This window comes from Notechis scutatus, chromosome 7 (assembly GCF_049901735.1).
Source record: "Notechis scutatus isolate UNSWTSFEM ecotype Mainland chromosome 7, rNotScu1.2, whole genome shotgun sequence".
Classification (NCBI taxonomy): Eukaryota; Metazoa; Chordata; class Lepidosauria; order Squamata; family Elapidae; genus Notechis; species Notechis scutatus.
Genome location: NC_142015.1, coordinates 13778757 through 13797694, shown reverse-complemented (window position 1 = coordinate 13797694; position 18938 = coordinate 13778757). Strand labels below are relative to the sequence as shown.

The window sequence follows — 18938 nt, the reverse complement described above, 5'->3', positions numbered from 1 at the left end:
CAAGATCTACTTTAACCATAATTGGTTGAACATGCCTGTAACAAGCTAGGCTCAATCTTGTGGATGGACAAAGTTCTCAGAGCCTATTGAACTAATTTTAGAATTGATATATCATATTATCTATTTATCATCTGTCTATCTAGATATTGCTTGGAACATATCAGAAAAAAATGAAAATTATGTTGATGCTACATCTAATATCCATGCATAACATTCTTATATAGCCACTGGGAACTCAACACTACTACAAGGCTCATTGGCACCAATACAGATTGAGAGAAACCATGTAAACCATGATCCTTTAGAGCACTGTTGATCTCTAAATTGTGGGAAAATTGAATAGGTGGTGACCAACACATATTAGATGATAACTTTCTTTGGTCCTAAGTCAAGTCAGAAAAGGTGCCTCAGGAAGAGGAGAAGATCAAAGAGGTAGCACAATAAGCCTTCTCTTGGCAATGCCCAGAAAATCTGCTTGTGCTAATTCATTAAAAAACTAAGGAATGAATTTTGTGAAATTGTGGCAGCCATTGATTATGCAACTTCTAAAGCAGAGATGTGGAGTCTATGGCCATCTGGCTGTAGAACTCCCCATATCTCCCATCACTAATCATTTTCACAGATGCTACTGGCAATGGTAATCCATCAATAACTGCTTGCAACCAAGCTTGCAGTTATAATGTTAAGCAGAGTTGGATGTACATTTATTTTCATACATTTATCTAAATAGTCCTATGGTGCTCAAGGTATTATGACATTTAAAATGGCAAAGCAAAAGGTAGCTGGAAGACAGCATGAGTACCACACAAAGCATTCCTTCCTCAAGGAGCTGAGTAGCAAAACTGTGCAACATACGATATATGTTGGTAGTTTATATCTTCTAACCCAGATGGCTATGCCTTGAAGAGAACATCAAGTAAAATAGTAACATAGTATTTTCCTCAGCAACAACTTAACCATGACAGGCAATTCCCCTTAAAGGCTCAGAAGACCTCTTGTTACAGCCAATCTGGATATGTTGGTTTAAAATCTCATCCTCACCAACTAATACATTAGGAGGCCATGGCAATTAGACTTCCATGGTTGGAAGCAACTATAGAAACCACTGAAGTCAACTTCCCCCAGCCTAAAGTATGAAGCAATGAAAGCCCAGTCAAATGAACTATTTTAAAGAAATGGTACAGAAATAGAAATTGTTGATTTCATGCATAACACAGATAATATAGAAGTAGTAAGAGGAAGACTGTCTTAAAAGCCCTACAAACGCAATTCAAAACATCAATATCGGGTTCCAGGCAGAAACCTATAAGTAAGGTATGAAATGAATTCAGAGAGATTTCATTCTGAAGCAGAGATAATTAAATGCTAGCCATTCAGCACCAAGCAACAGACGGAGAGTAGAAAAGGTGATTTTTCAGGATGAATGCACTGTTTTAATTATCCAAACAACAAGCATAAGTACACATAGAACTTGACCTTTGCTTTCCCCAAAGAGGGTGGAAGTGGCAGTAATAAGGCAGGAATTTTAAAAGCAAGGAACTGGTGTACTTCAAGAGGTGCTGAGTGCAGGAATGCTCTGAGCCCCAAGGCAAGAGGGGAAGATGGGGTCTCCTTTGATAAAATACCTTATTTTGCAGAAAATGGGCATTGGTTCTAACCTGACACGCCATTTCTCTTCGAGCTGCGAGGAGCATCCAGAAGTGGGTGGTGCTTCAGTCTCTGCAGTTGTAGGCTGAGCTTAATTTGAGGAACACTCCTCCCACCATCACGTGGCTCCAGTGTAGCGTTCCCCAGTTTTGCGAAGACGAGAGGAAACAAAATTCATGCTCTCATCCTAACAATCTAACGGTTCATTGGCCGAAACAAGACCCCACCAGACGGTGAAAGATAAGGGAGGGGCTGGATGCTCCTCGCAGCTCGAAGAGAAATGGCGTGTCAGGTAAGAACCAACGCCCATTCTCCTTAGAGCTGCTCGGAGCATCCAGAAGTGGGACATACCAAAGCTGGGCCTGTCCTACGGGAAGGGCGCCGTCTGGTCTGTAGTCCCTTTCGGTTCTGTAAGAACCCTCTGTAGAACCCTTCTACCAAAGGAAGCCTCGGCTGAGGCATACCTGTCAATCTTGTAATGCCTAATGAAGGGAGATGGGGAGGCCCATGTCGCTGCCCGGCAGATGTCGATTATTGGAACCTGGGTAGCCCAGGCAGCCGAAGTTGCCGCACTCCTAGTGGAGTGAGCCATGATGCCCCTGGGCACCTGAAGGGCCTGTGACTGGTATGCTTTGGCAATGGCCGCCCTTATCCAACGGCCTATGGTTGTTGGTGGAACCTTGAGCCCTTGAGATTTAGGTTGAAAGGATATGAACAAGGCCTCAGACTTTTGAAAGGTCTCAGTGCGTTTAATGTAAACCCGCAAGGCACGTCTGACGTCCAGAGTGTGCCATTGCTTCTCCCTTTCCTGAGTTGGCTTGGGGCAAAAGTTAGGGAGGATAAGTTCTTGAGCTCTGTGGAAAACCGAATTGATTTTGGGCAAGAAGGAAGGGTCAAGCCGGAGGACCACTCGATCAGGATGGAACACACAAAGGTCCTTCCTAATGGACAGTGCAGCGATCTCTGATATCCTACGGGCTGAAGTGATCGCTACGAGGAAGACTACCTTGTATGATAGAAACTGAAGGGGGACTTCCCTTAAGGGTTCGAAGGGTGGTTTTGTGAGTGAGGTAAGGACCTTGTTGAGGTCCCAGGTTGGGTACCGGTGGAGGGTCGGAGGGTGTGAATTGGTAGCCCCCTTCAGAAAGGCCCGAATATGGGGATGGTGAGAAAGGGAACCGGCTTCTGTATAGGAGATAACTGTAGACAAGGCTGCTACCTGACGTCTTAATGTATTGGGGGACAGTCCCTTGCTGAGGCCCTCCTGCAGAAAGTCAAGGACTTGGGCAATAGAAGGGGCAGCTGGGTCGATATGAAGCCTGACACACCATTTACGGAAAATGGACCAGGTGGCGTCGTATATTCTTGTAGTTGAGGGTCACCTGGCCGCAAGAATGGTGTCAATGACCTTGTTAGAAAGGTTCTCCCTCTTCAAACGTTCCCGCTCAACCTCCAGATGGCTAGTTGGAGCCATTGGGGTTCGAGTGGAGAAGTGGGCCTTGAGACAGGGAGATTCTGTCTGCTGGGATCCTCCAGGGAGGGGCCACTGATAGGCTGCGAAGGTCCGCAAACCAAGGGCGTCGGGGCCAATAAGGAGCTACAAGAAGCAGTTCCGCCTTCTCGTGAAGAACCTTTTGAAGGACTATGGGCAGCAGTGCCGGGGGGGGGGAATGCATAAAGTAGTCCCGAGGGCCACAGGCACCGTAGGGCATTGTGGTTCTCCGCCCCTGGGGAGGGGAATCTTGAGAAAAACCTTGGAAGTTGGGTATTGAGGGGAGAGGCAAATAGGTCCACTACTGGTAGACTGAAGATGGATGCTGCCTCCCTGAACAGTGATGGGTGGAGACGCCACTCCGACTGGTCTATGGTGGCCCTGCTCAACCAGTCTGCTTGGGTATTTGATACCCCCGAAATGAGATCTGCCCTGAGGGAAAGGAGGTGGGACTCCGCCCACCGACAGAGATGCTCGGCCTCCCTCATCAAACATAATGATTGAGTGCCCCCCTGTTTGTTGATGTGTGCTTTGGCCGTGATGTTGTCTGTGAGGATGAGGATGTGGTGGCCGCATACCTGGGGAAGGAAGCTGCGGAGGGCCAGGTGGATGGCATGGAGCTCCAACCAGTTTATGTTGCACAGTTTTTCTGTCGCTGACCATCTGCCCTGTGCTGTAAGGGACTGAAGGTGAGCGCCCCATCCGGACAGACTGGTGTCTGTGGTGACGGTGAGTCTTGGGGGCTCCTTGAGGAGGCAGCCCTTGTTGATGGATGATTTGCTCCACCAAAGGAGGGACGTGAGCACCCTTGGTGGAACCCTGACCTTGAGTTTTGAATTGCTTGATCCGGTTCTTTGGTACGGGAGTAGGAACCACTGGAGGGACCTGGAGTGTAAACAGGCCCAGGGAATAATGGAAAGACATGATATAGTTCTAAAAGGGAAGCCCTCTTAAGGCGCCTGATGGTTCTGACAGATTTTTGGATGCTGAGGATTCTCTCAGAAGATAGAAACACCTTCCCCTTCACAGTGTCGATTACCGTCCCCAGGTGGGTTATCCTGGTGGAAGGGGATAATTGGCTTTTCTTCCAATTGATAAGGAACCCATGTTCCTGGAGAGTGGCTAGGGTAATCTGAGTATCCCTCACTGCTTGATCCCTAGAGGGGGATAGGATGAGGATATCATCCAGGTAACAGTGGAGGCGCACCGGGATGGTTCTGAGGTGGGCAGCAAGTGCGGCCAGGACCTTGGTAAAGGTTCTGGGGGCAGAGGCTAACCCAAATGGGAGAGCCACGTATTGAAAGTTATTGTAACAGAAACGCAGAAATTTGTAATGAGAAGGTCGGATTGGTCTGTGTAGGTATGCCTCTGAGAGGTCAATAGATGACAACCAGTCCCCCTGTCTAACGCTCAGCAGGATGGAATGCAACATGTGCATTTTGAACTTGCGATATACCAGATAGCGGTTAAACCGCTTTAAGTCCAGAATCGCTCTCCATCCCCCTGAGTGCTTAGGGACCACGAATAAAAGGGAATAGAATCCCTGCCCTCTTTGAGACTGAAGGACGGGCTGGATGGCTTTTATGTCAAGTAGGTGCTGAATGGCTGAGTCTATGAGGCTGCGCTTAGTGCGGTTCTTGGAGAGAGGGCATGGTATGAAAAAGTCAGGCGGGACAGATTGAAATTCGAGGGCAAGGCCAAATCTGATGGTATCCCTAACCCAGGCGTCAGAAGTGGAGGCGTCCCACTGGTTGGCGAAGGCCTTAAGTCACCCGCCAATGGGAATTAGATCATATGACCTATCTGGAGCGCCTGAAGGGCCTGCTGCCAGAGCCCTGGAAGGGCCTTTTGAAGCTACCGCCCCTTCTGCTTCTATCGGAGGAGTTGGTCCTGTCCTGTGGCTGGCCCGACCCAAAGTGAGGAGGCCTTGGGTACCTGGGAGAGAAGGAGGCCTGGAAAAAGGGACGAAAGGGAGCTCTCCAAAAGGGCTGCAGGGATCTGGGTTCTGACTGATGGTGAGGGATGGAAGAAATTTTTTCTTATTCCGCTCTTCCACTAAAAGGGGATCCAAGGATGGTCCAAACAATTTGTTTCCCACGAGGGGAACGGAAGCCAATTTTACTTTATTCTTGAGGTCTGCCTGCCAATGCTTTAGCCAGAGCAGACGGCGGGCGGAGACATGGGAGGAGAAAATTTGACAGAGTGGAAGGTAGCGTCGGCTGAGAACTCAGCTGCGGCCGTGATTTTGGCTATGTCCTGATGAGCTCGGACATTGGAGATTGGGACATGTTGCTTAAGCTGGCAGAGCCAGCGAATGGATGACCTGGTAAAGAAGGAGGCGGCCGTGGCCGATCTGATAGCCCAGGCATCTGACTGGTGAGCCCGGCGCAAGGCCAGCTCGGCTCATTTCTCCTCCAGCCTCAGGGCCTCTAAGGGGTCACTGAGGGTGGAGGAAGAGGCCAGACCTACGATGGGCTCATCAACCTCCGGTGTTCCCAATAAGTTGGAAAGTTCTGGATCTAGATTGAAAAACTTTTTATCGTGGGCCGATGGGGCAGGGGGGGCCACCGAAGAGGCCAACTGCTTGGACACCAGGTCGAGGAAGATGGGAGGAGTTGGGATGACCTCGGCTTCCACTGCTGGCTGTTTGAAAATGGAATCCTCTGGACCTTCCGGGGCAAGAGGAGAGGGCTCAGAGGGGATCTGAGTCTGTAGCCCTGAGATATTTCTGGCTTTGAACAGGAGGGATTTGAATAATTGGGGCTTGAAAAGCCCTACAAAGGCGGGTTGGTCGGGAGTGAGACCCTCATCCTCGGACATCTCCGCCTCTGATGGATCCACGTCGGAAAGGGGTTCATTATATTGTAAAGACCCTAAGTCAAATTCCTCCTCCTCCTCCCTACCTAGATCTAAATCCCCTTCTGCCTCCGCCTCCTCCTCCCTTACTGAAGGGGAAACATCCCCCTGAGGGGGTACCTGATCCTGGAGCGGTTCCGATCTGAGTGGGAGGGATCTTATGGAATGAGACTCAGATTCGGGGGCCAGCGGATGTAGACCTGGCCTGACTATCTGCTGGAGTCCTTCCGCGATTCCTTGGCGGATAGCCAACTCCATCCAGGATCTCAGTTGCTCCGGAACCTCTTGTATGAGTGGTTCCTCCTGGCGTAGGCTGGCTGCTGTGGGTGTGAAGGTAGCCTCTGGTGTTCGTCTGGCCGGTGTTCCAGGAGCCTGATGACCCAGGGAGGGTGAACTGCGCCTGGATAGGGAGGAATGGACTAAAGGAGGGGGGGTTGAGTAGAGGTAGAGGGAGTGGAAGGTGGTAATACCGGAGGCACTGAGCCTGTTTGCCTGGTGCGTCTATCAATTTCTTTTTCAAGTGCCTTATGGCGTCTTAAGGCATCCCTCTGGGAGGCTTTGGAGGTATCCTTAGCCTGCCTGCGCAGATGGTGGGTTTTAGATTTGGCCTTCAAAGAAGGGCCTCTGGAGGGATTGCCTTCTGCCATTTCAAAGATAATTGAAGAGGATAAGAATCAATATGAGGCAGTTGGCACGCCTAGGGGTCGACCTACAACAAAGGCCAGGAGCCCTGAAGAAGTTTTTTCATGCCCCCCCCCTTTTTACTTCTTCTCTATTATTATTAGAAATGTTATTTCTTTTTTTTCTTTTTTCTTTTTATATAAAATGAAATATAAAGAAAAACGGGTCCAATCGACCAATGAACGCCAGAGGCCTTGGAGAGATAGCTAGGCCTTACCAACTGCCTTCCCAGGCGGGACTGGGCGGAAGTGATGCTGTTATTGCCACGCTAGCTAGGGCAGGCTGCGGGGGGCCAACAGGTAGAGTGGGAAATTAGCCTCCAAAGCGAAAAAGGCTGGAGCTAGGATTAATTTTGGCTCTGAGCAGGCCTATGGGTCCTGCTGCTTGAGCTGGAATCACACCACAGTGCCAGATCGAGAAAAACAAAAAAACAAAATGGTGCCTGACCACGAGGTGGCGCTTAAAATGGCGGCCACCTGCGAAGTGGAATTACGGAGCCTCTCAGCAGCGGCAAGAAACACCTCTCCTGGGACAAACAAGGTCCGCAACAGAAGAGGACAGGCAAGGAAGAGGCAAAGAATTCTTCCGGAGAGAGAAAAAAAACGGCATTCAGTGGGGGGTGGAACGGAGCGAATCGAAATGAGCTAAATCAAATCGTTAGAACTGATCAGAAAAAAGGGAAAACGGCAGGATTTAGGCAAGGAGAAGGAATGGGGGGGGTAGCGTGGGGACACTGCTAGCCCTCCCCTTTGTCACCCACTGGGGCGAGAAAAAACGCTTCCCAGGGGAAATTGGCAGTCCAGACCAAATGCGCAGGGCTAAGAGGAATAAAGAAGGAAAAATACAACCTGAGAGGATCGAAAACAATGAGTCAATTAAGGATTTCTTGAAACGGTCAAGGAGAACTTCGAAACAATGCCTAGTCTCGCACGAGGCTGAGCATAAACTGGGGAACGCTACGCTGGAGCCACGTGATGGTGGGTGGAGCGTTCCTCAAATTAAGCTCAGCCTACAACTGCAGAGACTGAAGCACCACCCACTTCTGGATGCTCCGAGCAGCTCTAAGGAGAACAGTGAAGCTTCCTTGTCTTTTCCAAAACACTTTCCCTTGGATGAACTTCTACATTCTTGCTGCCTCCTCAGTGGTGCTAGGGAATCACTTTGGTAGCAAAAGCCAATTTGCAGGCTGATGAAATGAAATGAAAACAGGAGTGAGCAGCTCACTTTCTCCCAACCATTGCAAAAGTTTGCCAGGATGATAAGTCTCAAAAGTTCGAATCAGTTCTCTGGCCTTAATCCTGTCCTGTATCCCACTAGTGGTAGGTTTCCATAACCACTAGGTAGAACAACTCTTGTGAAACTATGGCCACCATCTATGACAACAGCATTCCTGGAGTTCATTTCCTCTCTAATCAAAATATATGTTTTTATTTTACCTTTCTTTATTAAAATTATATGACAGGTCCCCAACTCCAGGAAGTAAATTGAAAATCAAAATGCTTCAAGGAGGGCATGATTTGCTCAAGTCACTTGAAAGCTGCTATTGACTTTGGCTCAAATAGGAAGCTGTTTTAAAAAACCTTTGTAGAATAAAAAAGTTTTATTTATCTCCTAGTACTCCTTGACAGTTTCTTTAGCTCTAACAATTGTGTTTTAGCTTGACTGGCCCATGTGCTATTTGCTGCTTCTGAAGTTCTGGAAAGGTGAGAAATGGGGTGTTAGTCTTACCTGACATGCTCCTTCTCAGTGTGCTGATAGAGGATCCAAGGAATGGGCTAACTCTGCCTTCCTGCTGATTAGACTGAATCAATCAAGTCTTTGTAGTCCTGCCTCTCGTGTCTACTTCCCTAATTTTTGAAGAGGGCATGATGATTGACTTGAACATGATGCTAGACTTGACCACCCCTAGACTCTGGCCAGACAGCTGCCAGGGTGGTGTTGGATTCTCTCTCAGCACACTGAGGAGTGGGTCAGGTAAGACCAATGCTCCTTCTCCAAGGAATGGGACATACTGGCATGTCCTAAGGGTAGGTAGCAATCTGGTCCAGAGTCCCCGAGTTTGTGTATACCTGGAGAACTCATTTACCAAAAGCTGCTTCAGTGAAAGTGAAGGTATCCAGCTTATAATGCCATATAAATGGGGATGGAGAAGACCACGTTGCTGCTCTGCATATCTTCTCAATAGAGGCCTGAGTGGCCCACGCAGCTGTGGTGGCTGCACTTCTAGTGGAGTGAGCTGTCACTCACCTAGGCAATAGAAGAGCCTGAAGTTCATATTATTTGGCAATGCATGCTTGTGTCCATTGGCCTATTGTTGATACTGTGCCTTTATTACCCAACGTGGAGGGTTGAAATGACATGAACAGGGACTCCAATCTGGAAGGAAGCTATACTCTTGATATAGATGTGGTAAAATCAGTTCCTGTGTCCTATGAAATAAAGAATTGATCTTGGGCAGGAATGAAGGGTCCAAGTGCAGAACAACTCTGTTGGGATGGAAAATGCATAGATCCTTCCTGATTGAGAGGGTTGATAACTTGGAGATGCATCTCGCTGAGATGATAGTTATGAGAAAGGAGACTTTGCAGGTGAAGAAATGAAGGCTGGTGAAGCGCAAAGGTTCAAAGAGTGTAGAAGAGAGTCTGGAGGACCATAGCTGGGATATCGGTGTACTGTTGGAGGCTTTAAGTTAGTCGTGCCTCTGATAAAGCTGTGCACAATAGGGTGCTCTGCAAGGGACTCCAGATCCTCACAAGATAACACAGACAACAGGTGGCCACTTGTCCGCATATTGTATTGGGCGATAGGCCCTTGTCTAGCCCAGGATTTGGGCCACCGATACTTAGAGGGGATCAATAGAGGTTTTGGAGCACCAGGCACAGAAGGATTTCCAGGTGGAATCATAAATCCTATTGGTCAATGGCCTCCTAGAGGCTTGAATGGTATCACATGGCCAGAGAAGTTGTCCAGCCTCAGAGCTCTCTGCTCAAATGCCAAACAGTCAGCTGGAGCCATTGTGGGTCTGGGTGGAGGGCAACTCCCTGACTGAAGGAGATTTTGTCTGGTAGGATAGCTGGCTGTTTGACAGGGTGGCAAACAGGTCCAGGATTGGAGAGCCAAACCTTTTGGACAGTGTCCTGAACAGGTCAGGGTGCAGGCACCATTCTGCATGATCGACTGTGGCCTGGCTAAGCTAGTCCACCCAATATATGTTCTGCTCACAGGGATAGAAGATGCCATTCCATCCAGTGAAATAACTAACCAGAAATGTGGCTGGAGTGGATGCTCACTGGAAGATAAGGCCCACAGTGAGAGGCTGGATGAAGGGCTTAATCCCACCACTCCACGGGCCAGATACTTTGCATTGATGGGCCATATCCATCCCATGGGTCATAGTTTGAGGATCAGTGATCTAGATCAACAAAGCCAAAGGCCCAGCACCTGTGGCAGGTACTTGACTAAGGAATGTCTATTTAAAGAGCATCTCCTAACCCAAGTTGGAAGATGACTATAGAGGAACCAGAAGTATTTCCAGACAACTGCTTTGGTTTGTTTTGAAGTTACACCTGTTCTCTTAAGATGAATAACCAAATAATCTTAGGAAACTGCACAAGGAAGGAAACATTGTCACTTCTTTAATAGGCCACTTCAGTAAAAGCTGATTAAGGATGTTATCTAGGGGGTGACATAGATTAGTTCAAGTGTTGCAATATGCTCTACACAGAGGTGGTCTTCAGCAGGTTCTGACCAGTTCTGGAGAACAGGTAGCAGAAATTTGGAGTAGTTTGGAGAACTGGCAAATGCCACCTCTGACTGGCCCCACCCCCACCCATTCTCTGCCTCCCGAGTCCCAGCTGATTGGCTGGGTCTTCTTTTGTTGCCCTGCACAGGAGAACAGAGCTGGAAAGCAGGTTAGTGGGGTGGGTAAGGAATGGGATTTTGCAGTAAACTTCCCCTAGGAGTGGGGAGGGAATGGAGATTTTACAGTATCCTTCCCCTGCCATGCCCACTATGCCATGCCCACCAAGCCACGCCCACAGAACCAGTAGTAATTTTTTTGGAATCCCACCACTGGTTCTAAAGCAAATCCTCAGAAACAGCATGGTACAGAATTCAAATCCATTACCCCGTACTAAAGACATTTTTTTCCAACTGCTGTAGAATTTGAAAGATACACAGGAGTTTTTCTCAATGGTAGCAGTTTGAAGATGCATGCATGACAATTCCCAGAATCCCATAGCAAGTTGAATTCTGGGAACAGAAGTCCACATATCTTAAAGTTGCCAAGGTTGAGAAACACTGACACTTAGACTAAAAATAGTTATTATATTCCATAAAGACAGATGTTACTGATACGACTAAGACTGCTTCTGATTGCCCACATGCCAAATCAGAAGGGGAAAGTTGTTTTATTTTGAAGGAGTCAATCTTATCAGAAGGAAGCAGGTTTACTGGTTGGTTTCTCCTACCATTCTTTCTGATATGTTCTAAAAAAAAAAATCACATTTCTTCATTTTCTGGGCCCAAGGAGACAGCATTACTGCTCCCAAGGAGACAGCAAGAGGAAACTTTCTCTTGTTCATTTGTTATGCAGTCAAGGATGACAGATAAATCATAATAAATAATAAAATAGAAGAGCCCAATTGAGAAGAAGATTTGTCATTTGTGCCTTGCTGCATCAATACATCACACCACTGATCTATCTGTCTCCCTTCTGCCTGCACAAACAGCAATGATTCACCAGCAGGAACCATAAAAACATTCCAAGCCCACTCTATGCCCCAATCAAAATATGCAGATTTCAGGTGTCTTTGTCCATGCATGCAGTAAAATAGTTGCTTTGTTCTAGGCAAGTAAGAGAGCAAAATCCCAAAGACATTAGCAGCCAAGGAGGAAGAAGGATAGGTTACCAGGAAGATTGGAGGTGGATAGACAAGATGGTGGGGTATAGTCTATCAAGAAAGGTTAAGAAGGTAGTGTTGAGAAGGATTAGAAGAAACCTCAGGTTATTTCTCCATCTAGCTGGCTACAGTTGGTACTGATAGATGGTTTACTAACCTCTGACTGATGTTTCTTCCACCACCTGGTGCCTAAGACTGTCCACTGAGGACTGCACAGATGGTTCCTAGAAGCAGGCTGCCTCATCAGTAGAACATCAAGAAACAAGAAGGAGTTTCCTTCTTTTCCCAGTTTGAACACAGTTTTTCTACGTGATTTAATAGCAACAATAAAGTTTACCTTGTGAAATTCATTGTAAAAGAACGGAATGTAAAATCAGCCTCTCCTAAAGGAAAGTTAGAGAATGTATAGCTTTCTTTTTCAATATTTCCAGAAAATTTAACATACCACATTTCTCCCACCCTGACTCTCTTAAAAGTAGGTTAATTAGGATAAAACAGAGTTCCTTTCAGGTCAACAGTATAGAATAACACAGTATTGACAATAAAAAATTTTTTCCTTTTGTTTTGGATTCTGAAGTTTGCCTGATTGCTTTGGCATAGTCTGTCCTCCACTGTTTATCACCTTTAAGAAAAAAAGTTGGTAACTGAATTGCTCTACAATTTTGATGTAAACTGTAAAGGCAGTGTTGCCCTTAAGTTGGATCTTGTCCCCAAGTGACTTCACAAAAGCATTTGTGCACATTGATCTCAGCAAGAGACTAGAAATTGATATTGGTATAATAACAGGAGCATGATTCAGATGTGTTGGTGAATCAGAAAGCACAGGAGCTGGGCCATACTGTGGCCAACATGCCTATGGCTTATTGCAAAACATGACTGCAGCCAACATGTAACTGAGCATTCCTGTGTTACTTCTTCTTTCCCAGGCTTTTCTTCTTTTCTAGAATGATTCTGACAAATTCAGGGTTAAGGGAGGCAATCTTAACTAGTTGTTTCTATCCAACAGAATGGGGGGAGGGGATTCAATTGATAGTTATTTGCAAGGCCACTTCCAAGCATTCCTACCCAGAAGAAACATAGACAGAATAAATCATCCCAGACAGTAATTTAATTTAATTTCATGTAAATTCCAGATCAGACTTGGATGCATCATAAACTTAGCAGATTCCAAACTAAAATGGAATAAATGTCAAATTCAAAGATAGAATTCACCATGCTACAATACCAGGAATGAATCATAGGCTTTTTAAAAAGAAAGCCTGAAAAAAAAATGGACATTGATAAGTAGGTTTGTCCATCTTGATTTCCCTAAGGCAAATCTTACCTCTTGAGAAAAATCTTATGAGGTGAGAAGTCCATTCCCTAATGGATCAGGACAGTAACTTGACTGAGGCCTCAAACATTAATGGTCCTCATCTGAACATTCCAATCTTCTAGCAAAAGGACCAACTCTCCTCTGATTTTATTGAGGGAGAAGTGACTTTCCAGTAGAGATGCCTAGTACTGTGGCACTCCACAAATTATATTTATCTATCAAAAGTTTTACAGCTGGCCATCTACCTCAAAGAAGGATTCTTATCAATATACTTGTCAAGCTCAACCTACCTAGCATTGAAAACAGCCCATATTTATATTTACTTCTCAAACTCAGGGGCTGAATAGCTTGTTTGAACAAAGAGAAATGTAATTCAAGATATAATGGACAAATGTCCTGGGGCCTGGCTGTAGTAATTCCTTATCTTTGCATTTTGGAAGGTGCATTATACTAACTTGACCCAATTCTAACCCTGTCATGCCCCTGGTGGAGACTGACTCTGAGGGAAAGGAGGAACAGCCGACAGGGAATGGAAGTGTGGCTCCAGAGGTTGTGGAGGAGGCTGGGGAAGGGCAGAGGCTGGCTGAGCAGTCAGAGGAGGACCCAGGCCCATCCCTTATCCATCCTAGGGCATGCAGGGAGCAGAGGATAAGGGAGAGATGTGGTCTCCTCGGGAGGAGAGGGCCTTGATCCTCTTCATGGGCTGCAGGTATGACAACTGAATAAGAGTTTGGACCTGTGTACTGGCAACGCTGGAAACAAATCGTGTAAATATCTCTAGTTTATAGTTCCTCTCTAAGTTTGGTGTCCTTCCCAGTGCGTGTTATCTGTGGACATCCTCCAGCCCTTATCTTGCCTGGTTTGTGTTTTTTTCCTTCTTCGTGTAACTGTGTGGGAGTTTTTTTTTGTCTTCCATCAAAGATATTCAGAACTTGGAAGGAAACGGAATGAATAAAGGGGGCTTCAGCTGTTTTCTGTGACTGTGTTTGTTTTGTATCCCACCCTGGGTCATCACTATTATGATATGTACAGAATAACCCTTGAGTAACAAGGATATGCACATGGAAACATTTATGAGAGTAGTTATGAATAATTATTCAGCCACACACAGATACACTAAATTGAGTTAAAGTTTACTTTAATAAACGGTCCAGGTCATATATGTTCAACAGTCCAAAGAATATCCAATTACAAAGTCTTCTTACCGGTTGCCTTTGTCATTTACAGTAAACAAAGTTATCAAAGTATAAGCACAGCATAAATACAACAGAGAACCTTAGATAGCAACAGAATGTCAGAAATACAGAATGTCAGAGAGAACAAGCCATGATCTCTAGCTCCCTCTTATGGCAATTTGCAATACAATCAACCAATTGGAATATAGCACAAATCAATACAGTGATTTTGTCTTAAAGCTACAAACATACATTGTTGGTTTATATATTGCCAACCCAACTAATTAGTGGACAGATTCCTAACATTCTCCCCTTTGGGTAGGTCAACATATAATGCATTACATCTTTAAACCAAAATTCTCACAATACTCTTTATGCTTAATTGCACCTTGAGCTTTCGTGAAATGATCTGCAATATTATGTTCAGTCATGCAGTATTCTAACTGAATTAATTTATTTTGAACACACTGTCTAACGTTCAAGTATCTCAAATCAGTATGTTTAGACCTTGTTTTAACAGCTAAATTAGTAGCCATACTAATTCCAGATTGATTGTCTTCATAAACAATAAACGGATCACGTACAGTAATTCCAATATCCTTCAACAATTGTTTATAATATATCAATTCTGTACACATTAATGATAAACATGAGAATTCCGCTTCCATAGTGGATAAACTAATATGTTGTTGCCTAATAGACTTTCATCCTATTAAATAAAGCATTACCCAACATTACCACTATACCTGATGTTGACTTACGAGTCATTATATCAGTAGCAAAACTTGCATCAGCATATGCAGTTAACACTAATTCATTACTTGGTTCTAAATATAATGAATAATGGATTGTGTGTTTTAAAAACCTAATTATTCGCTTAGCTGCTTGCCAATGCCTTTCATTTGGTTCAGTGTTATACCTAGCCAATTGGTTTACACAGTAAGATCTATCTGGTCTAGACCAATTACACAGATATGATAGACTACCAATTAAGTATTGATATATTTCCTTATCAAACATAGGACTTTTAATATCACTATGTGTAAATTCCTTACTCATTGGTGTCTTAGCAGATTTACAATGCTCCATGTTATAGTGTTTTAATAATTGGTTAATCTTCTTGGCTTGCGAAATTTTAAAACCTTTATTCATTTTCACTATATCAAGACCCAAATAATGCTTAATTTCCCCTAAATTTCTAATCCTGAACTTTTTCTGTAATGTATAAATAATATAATTTGCTTCTTGTTCAGTTTTAGTTATAATTGCTATGTCATCCGTAAATAACAGTAATAGAGAAATTAAACCATCTTTTTCTCTTCAGAAAAAGGATCAGCTATACCAGCTTCAAAACCTATTGGAACTAATTCCTTTACAATACATTTATTCCATTCATACCCAGATTACTTTAGACCATAAAGACTTTTCTTTAATTTCCAATAATCAGTTTTTCCATCATCCTTTAAACCTAATGGCTTTTTCATATAGATGGTATGTTGTAAAGGTGCATGTAGATATGCAGTTTCAACATCTACATGGTTTATTTTACCGTATTTGCCGTATAAGCGACTTTTTGCCCGAAAAACATGCCTCCAAGTGGGGTGCGTCTTATCGCCGGTTTCACTCCGCTTTCGGATGCTTGTTGGGCGCGCGGCGCCTCTGGCTTCCCGGATCCCTGTGTCGCTTCCGCTTCATCCCGCTCGCCTCGCTCCGCCCGAGGCTGCAGCCTTCCTGCTCTTCCACGCCCTGGCACTCCGCCCTGCCGCTGGCGGGGATTTCCGGAGCGTTTCTGGTGGTGGTGGGTGCGTCTTATACGCGGTCGTCTTATACGCCGGCAAATTTTATTCTTAGCTGCCCAAACTAATGCTGCTCTCAATGTATTTGCTCTCAGACTAGGTGCAAACACTTCATCATAGTCCTTATCTGACTGAGCAAATCCTTGAGCAACTAATCTTGCTTTATGGGTAATAGTCCCATCCACACCAGTCTTTATCTTATACACCCATTTTGCAACCTATTGCATGCTCACCTAGTGGTAATTTTACATCCTCATACACCTTTAAATCCTTTAATGATTTTAACTCCCTATTCATAGCTTCCTGCCAAGCTACCTGATCCTTTGTAGGATACAGTTTTATAAGTTAGAAGGTTCTGTATTAAACTGACATACAATGCTTGCTTGAAATCTGTCAGGTGGACGTCTCTCCCTAGTTGACCTCCTAGGCAACTCAGTACATGTTGTTGGCATGTCCTCTTCCTTTCCTTCCCCTATCAAATCTTCATCTTCTACAGTCATAGAGGGTTCTCCTATTGATGATTCCTCCATTGAGGATTCCTCCACTATCTTATCATCAATATTATTATCATCAGGATTATCAGTAAACAATGGAGTCTCAACAACAACACTATCTTGTTCCTTATTATATTCCTGTTCAAGCTTTGTCCAGCCAACATGCTCCAGAAATTTAGCACTTGCACTACAATATACATTAGTAGTACCTGGCTCCCAAAATCTAAATGATCTATGATTAGCTTCAAAACCTACAAAATATAATTGTCTCGCTCTATGTTGTCCCTTTCCCCTTACTTGCGTGGGAATATGAACCCATGCTGGGGTTCCAAATGTATGTAAATAACTGAGATCTGGCTTTTCTCCATTCTAATGAGTAAATGGTAATTCACCAGTCATTGAATTCACTACATTATTCAAAACATGGTTAGCACACATTATTGGTTCACCCCAAAGTTTCTCTGATAAACCAGAATCTGAAATCATAGTCCTAGCCATGGCCTGTAATGTTTGTCCTCTACATTCAATATATGAGTATTGTGGTCTATAAGGAGCAGAACGCTTATGTTAAATGCCAGCTTTCTGTAACATGGCTTCAAATTTTCTATTGGTAAATTTAGTACCATTATCTGTTATTAAACTAATAACTTTCTGTTTCTTTTTCCTTTCAGCAAATTTTAGCCAGTTTACAAGATGCTGGTATGTTTTTGTCTTCATTTTCATTAAATAACAGAAACCATATCTGGAAAAACGATCAATTATACTTAATATGTAACAGGCTCCACCTAAACTAGGTTTTTTAGGTCCAATAATATCAGCAAAAACAACCTCTAATGGTTCACTGGTTTTGTATCCATTTACCCTGTTTTCAGGAGTTACCTTGCTTTTTTCTTGATTGCAAACATTGCAATTTAAATACTTCGTACAAGGTTTTAATTTTATACCATTAGATAACTCAACAGTTTTCTTTAGCATTTTGAAATTTATACATCCCATAGATGTATGGAGCAGAAGAATACATTCATCATGAGGCTTTGTATTCTCATAAACTGAGTTAGCATTAATTAATGGATTATCATGTATAATAAACAAACTATTATCCAATCTTGCAATAATGCTTTTACCCTGTTTTTCAATTAAACATTTATCTCCCTGAATGGTTACAACAAATCCTGCTTTTACCATTGCTCTTACAGATAGCAAGTTAAATATCAGTCTAGGTACATATAACATTGGTAAACGTTCATTAATACATGAACAATATGCAGTACCTTCTCCAGATGGTCTCAATTTTCATCCATTAGCTAATGATACATGCTGTTTACTCTTTTTCATGTTAACAAACCTCTCTTTACTTTTAGTTATACACTGCGATGCTCCACTGTCAACTACCCATATATCATGATTTACAGTTGTAGTTGTACGTGATATGGCTAAACTAACATCTTTATAAGCTCTCTGTATATTAATAGCATTCTGTTTCTTACCCTTTTTACAGTATCTGGCTATATGAAAAGAAGAAAAACATTTCCTAACAATATAGGCAGTTGAAGACAGTTTTTCTTCCTGTGGTTGTCTTTCTCTCGGTTGATTTCTATCTTGCCTTCTTCTTGACTCTTTTAACAGTCTTCCAGTTATGCCAGTCAATGTAAGTTCACCTCTGTTTAAAACTTCCAGTGAAGACACATAATCATCATAAATTTCATCCAAAGAAGAAAGAATGATGTAAACTTGATGCAACTCTGAGAAAATTAGCTCCTTTTCTTGTAGATCTTGTAAAGTCATTTTCATAAACTCCAAATGAGCTAACATATCACCACCTTTTATAAGACGGGCTCTAAACAGTTTACGTGTAAGGTGTATGTGTGGACTCACACTATCTCGAACATAAACCCTCTTCAAAATGTCCCAACATCTAGCAGCAGATTCTTCACCACGAATATGGACTAGCTGCTGATCACTCAGTGTCAGTCCAATTATACAAAGAGCCTTTTCATTATCCCGGTTAAAGTCAGCTATTTTCTTTTTATCTTCATCATTCAATGGGTCCCAAGCTGTTACATCCGGTGGACTATTAACTACAGTCCATAATCCATCTTTACGCAGAAGAAGGTGTACTTCATAGACCAGGAAACATAGTTTGTTCCATCCAACTGGATTATCTGGGATATACTGGTTGACTGTTCTTGTGCCATTAGTAGTTTAACAATACACCACAATCAGCTGTCTGAATATTCACACTTATTGTCAATATCTCTCTGGGCCCATAACCAATGTTAAGATATGTACAGAATAACCCTTGAGTAAAAAGGATATGCACATGGAAACATTTATGAGAGTAGTTATGAATAATTATTCAGCCACACATAGATACACTAAATTGAGTTAAAGTTTACTTTAAGAAATAGCACAGTCCAATAAATGATCCGGGTCATATACGTTTAACAGTCCAAAGAATATCCAATTACAAAGTCTTCTTACCAGTTGCATTTGTCATTTACAGTAAACAATGATATCAAAGTATAAGCACAGCATAAATACAACAGAGAACCTTAGATAGCAACAGAATGTCAGAAATACA

The 18938-nt window shown here is 43.6% G+C and overlaps 1 protein-coding gene across 3 annotated transcripts in view; it reads right to left on the bottom strand.

Annotated features, from left to right (window-relative positions):
• RNF122 (ring finger protein 122) overlaps positions 1-18938 on the bottom strand; it is a 65549-nt gene that overhangs the window by 40105 nt on the left and 6506 nt on the right. Inside the window, exon 1 of one of the 3 annotated variants that reach the window (XM_087969984.1) lies at positions 11735-11882. The exons of the other annotated variants lie outside the window; for them this stretch is intronic. The gene's annotated coding sequence lies outside the window, so the exon portion shown is untranslated. Of the gene's footprint in view, positions 1-11734; positions 11883-18938 lie in introns of those variants that run through there. 3 annotated transcript variants of the gene reach the window in all.